The sequence below is a fragment of the Lathyrus oleraceus genome, chromosome 4, assembly GCF_024323335.1.
Source record: "Lathyrus oleraceus cultivar Zhongwan6 chromosome 4, CAAS_Psat_ZW6_1.0, whole genome shotgun sequence".
Lineage (NCBI taxonomy): Eukaryota > Viridiplantae > Streptophyta > Magnoliopsida > Fabales > Fabaceae > Lathyrus > Lathyrus oleraceus.
The window spans coordinates 31,561,451-31,566,493 of record NC_066582.1 but is presented as its reverse complement, the minus strand read 5'-3'; positions in this window follow the sequence as shown (position 1 = coordinate 31,566,493).

Below are 5,043 nucleotides of genomic sequence, written 5' to 3'. Positions count from 1 at the left end.
ATCCTACCGGCTTGTGGTGGAGTGTTCAAGACCATTGTATTACGCATTCAGGTTCTTTAGCTGTTATTTAAATTTTTATGTTTTATCCTATTGTTTATTCACATTGCATGCCTGGAATGAGTCTGTTTATGCATGATATAGATTCTTATTTATTTAGCATGTCTGGCTAATTTGCCTAGGTATCGGTATGTAAAGTAAGCAGAATAAGGGGTCAAGACTAAGTCGGTCTATTCAAACTTAAAATTAGAATCAATCTTTTTATGGTCTTAACTTACAGGTTTAATAACAAGATTTTTTACAAAAGTAAAAGACATAAAGAAGTTGAAACCAACAGAGCGAGAGTTTGAGGTTTTAACTGGACAGTGTAAGTTAGTCATTAAGTCTATCTCAGGGCGAGAGCAAGTTTTAGAATTAATTAAGTTCTGACCTTTTTCCAAAAAGTATTTTTAAAGATTGAATGTGAGGACGAGAGTTAAGCATTTAGATTTAATTGTATAACCTAAGTCAACAGAGCGAGAGTTTGAGATAAGGGTGTTTAAAGCGGTCAGTATTTTCTTAAAAGGAGTTTCTGCAACTTTATTGTTTTCAAAATATGATTTTTGACTTAATTATAAGTGACAGCTACATTAATATAAGATCATGGTTTCTTCAACAGAGCGAGAGTTTGAGATAAAACCTTTAACCAATAAAGTTAATCGAAACGATTTATTTTAAAACCGAGTGACCGACAAGGAATTGATTCCCTAGTTTTGACGAACTACATACCGATATCCGTTTTATTGATATTTAATCTAGATATTAGTTTAGCTCTTAGTTTTTCCCCAAACAATCAAACATTTTCACCTTAGATTTACGAAGTAACTCTAGATAACGGTACATCGATTCATAAGTCCCTGTGGGATCGATATCTTTTAAAACTACGCGATAGAACTGTGCACTTGCAGTTTGTATCCCATTCTCGACTCACACAGTCGAGCGACCAAGAACTGTTATTATGTACCTGCAATTAGCAGGAATATTATTTCCATTTCTTATTTGGACAAGTTTGGTTTTTCATTTATAATAAAGAACAATTGTTGCTCAATTTATTTGAATGATATATTCTATGCTACTGCACAAATGAGCAATGGACTATATGTCCTTGATCTCGAAATGCCTATTTATAACATTAATACTAAAAGGATGAAACCTAATGAGTTAAATCCAACCTACCTTTGGCATTGTCGATTAGGCCACATAAATGAGAAACGCATTTCCAAACTCCATAAAGATGGACTCTTGGACTCTTTTGATTATGAATCATATGAGACATGCAGATCTTGTTTAATTGGAAAGATGACAAAGTCTCCATTCGCAAGAAAAGGTGAAAGAGCGAATGATCTTTTGAGCCTCATACATATTGATGTATATGGACCACTGAACATACCAGCCAGAGGAGGGTTTCAGTACTTCATCACATTTACTGATGATTTCAGTAGGTATGGTTATGTGTATTTAATGAAACACAAATTGGAGTCCTTTGAAAAGTTCAAGGAATTCAAGAATGAAGTACAAAATCAACTAGGTAAGAATATTAAAACTCTTCGATCAGATCGAGGTGGTGAGTATTTAAGCCTAGAGTTTGATGACCATCTGAAAGAGTGTGGGATCCTATCTCAACTTACTCCTCCTGGAACACCCCAATGGAATGGTGTATCTGAGAGGAGAAATCAAACCCTGTTAGACATGGTCCGATCCATGATGAGTCACGCTGATCTTCCAAACTCCTTTTGGGGACATACACTATTGATAGCAGCTTACACACTTAACTGTGTTCCATCCAAAAAGGTTGAGAAGACACCATATGAGATATGGAGTGGTAAGAAACCACATATGTCTTACATGAAGATTTGGGGTTGAGAAATTTATGTGAAACGACAAATTTCAACTAAGCTTGAGCCCAAATCTGAAAAATGCTTATTTGTGGGGTATCCTAAAGAAACAAGAGGGTATTACTTCTACAATCCTTCTGAGGGCAAAGTGTTTGTCGCTCGAACTGGAGTTTTCCTAGAAAAGGATTTTATTTCCAAAGGAACCAGTGGGAGGAAAGTAGAGCTTGAAGAAATTCAAGAATCACAAAGAATTGATACACCTGTGGAGGAATTAGAGCAGGAAACACAAGTAGTTGTGGAAGAGCAACCTGCTCAAGTAGAACAAGACCAACGTAGGTCAGGTAGGATACATCACCTACCTGAGAGATATGGATATCTCATAACTAATCAAGGTGATGTATTACTCATGGATCAAGATGAGCCTGTGACCTACCAAGAGGCCATAACTGGTCCCGAGTCTGAGAAGTGGCTAGAAGCCATGAAATTTGAAATGGATTCCATGTACACAAACCAAGTTTGGACCTTGGTAGAGCCTCCTGTAGAAGTTAACCCTATAGGATGCAAGTGGGTCTTTAAAAAGAAGACTGACATGGTTGGTAAGGTACATACCTATAAGGCAATACTGGTTGCAAAAGGATATACACAAAAATTCATGGGGTTGACTATGATGAAACCTTTTCACCAGTTGCAATGCTTAAATCTGTTCAGATTTTACTTGCTGTCGCTGCATATCATGATTATGAAATATGGCAGATGGATGTCAAAACTGCTTTCCTTAATGGGAATCTTCTTGAGGATGTGTACATGACACAGCCTAAAGGATTTGACATACCAGAAGAAGCCCAAAAGATATGTAAGTTACAAAGATCAATCTATGGATTGAAGCAAGCTTCCAGAAGCTGGAATCTTCATTTTGATGAAATAGTAAAACAATATGGATTCATCAAGAACGAAGATGAGCCTTGTGTCTACAAGAAGGTTAGTGGGAGCATGATCGTTTTCCTGGTATTATATGTAGATGACATATTACTCATTGGAAACGATGTCTCTACCCTGCAACAAGTAAAGTCTTGGTTGGGGAAATGCTTTTCTATGAAGGACCTAGGTGAAGCAGCCTATATATTAGGAATCATAATCTATAGAGATAGATCACAAAAATTGCTTGGCCTAAGTCAGAGTACATACATAGACAAAGTGCTGAGACGCTTTAATATGCATGATTCCAAGAAAGGATTCATACCTATGCAACATGGCCTGTGTCTATCAAAAACACAATCCCCTTCGACTAAGGAAGAAAGGGATCGCATGAATAAGATTCCATATGCATCTGCGATAGGATCTATCATGTATGCCATGTTATGTACTCGACCAGATGTCTCGTATGCTTTAAGTGCAACGAGTAGGTACCAATATGATCCTGGTGATGCTCATTGGGTAGCTGTCAAGAATATCCTTAAGTATTTGAGAAGGACTAAAGACTCATTCTTGATATATGGAGGTCAGGAAGAGCTGGCTGTAATTGGATACACCGATGCTAGCTTCCAGACAGATAAGGATGACTTTAGATCGCAATCTGGTTATGTGTTTTGCTTAAACGGTGGCGCTGTGAGCTGGAAAAGTTCAAAGCAAGATACAGTTGCTGATTCTACAACCGAGGCCGAGTATATTGCTGCCTCAAGTGCAGCAAAGGAAGCTGTTTGGATCAAAAAGTTCATTAGTGAACTTGGCATAGTTCCTAGCATTATGGATCCCATTGGTCTCTATTGTGATGACAATGGTGCTATCGCACAAGCTAAGGAGCCTAGATCTTACCAACGATCCAAACACATACTTAGGCGTTATCATCTCATTCGAGAGATAATAGATAGAGGAGATGTGAAAATATGCAGAGTACCTACACTTGACAATATTATTGACCCACTGACAAAGCCTCTTGCGCAGCAGAAGCATGATGGCCATACTAGATCTATGGGTATTAAGGGTATGCTTGGTTGGCTCTAGTGCTAGTGGGAGATTGTTGGTGTAAGCTCTAGAGGCCAATACTTTTGATACTTGTATCAAATTATTTATTAATAATAAAAGGCTTTTTCTTTATTATGTTTGTTTAATAAAGTCCCTAGAATAGCCAGTCCGTTTAATGTATCAAGTGTGACTTGATCATGAGATCACATTAAACATAAGGACACTATTCTTAAAGTATTCGTAGTCAAGCTTTATTGTGAAGTGGGATAACATTAAAGCATAAAGACTATTATGTATATAGACTGATGATCACATCTCATGGATCATGGATAAGGAGTTATCAAGTCTTAAACATAGGTATGAATATTAAGAGTAATATTTATACTGGATTGACCCGCTATGAGAATACTATATAGAATGTTATGCAAAGTGTCATAAGTTATTCTCATGGTGATAATGGTGTATACCACCCTTCGACCTGAAACCACTATGGACCCTAGATGTAGAGTCGAGTGCTTTATTGCTGATCAAACGTTGTCCATAACTGGATAACCATAAAGACAATTGATGGGTACTCCACGAAGCATGCTGAGGGACATGAGTGACCTAGATGGAATTTGCCCATCCTGCATAACAAGATAAATGTCTATGGGCTCAATATTGAACTGGACAAGGATGACACGGTCTATGCCTTGTGTTCAATATAGACATAAGGGCAAAAGGGTAATTATACGCATAAGTATTATCACAGAAGGATTTGTCAGATCACATGACATTTTCGTGTCTTGGGTAACAATGATGTGTTGCTAGATACCGCTCACTGTTTATTATGTTAAATGTGTGATTTAATATAATTGCCAATACCGCGAAAACCTACAGGGTAGCACACAAAGAACGGATTGATGAGAGATAGAGTAACTAAGGAACACCGTAAGGTACGGTGTACTTAAGTGAATTGTAGAACATCGTAAAGTACGGTGTACTTAAGTAGAATACGAAATATGGTAAGGTACCACACGCTTAAGTGATTTTGGCATATTATAAAATATGGGCCACTTACACTTAAGTGGGTTTTTTAGCTTGAAGCCCACACAAGTGGTTCTATAAATAGAACCCCTGTGCAGAAGCATTCATTGCGGTTGCATTATTTCGTTTCTCTTTCTCTCTCTCTCTCTCTCTCTCTCTCTCTCTCTCACTCACTCAAAGCCTT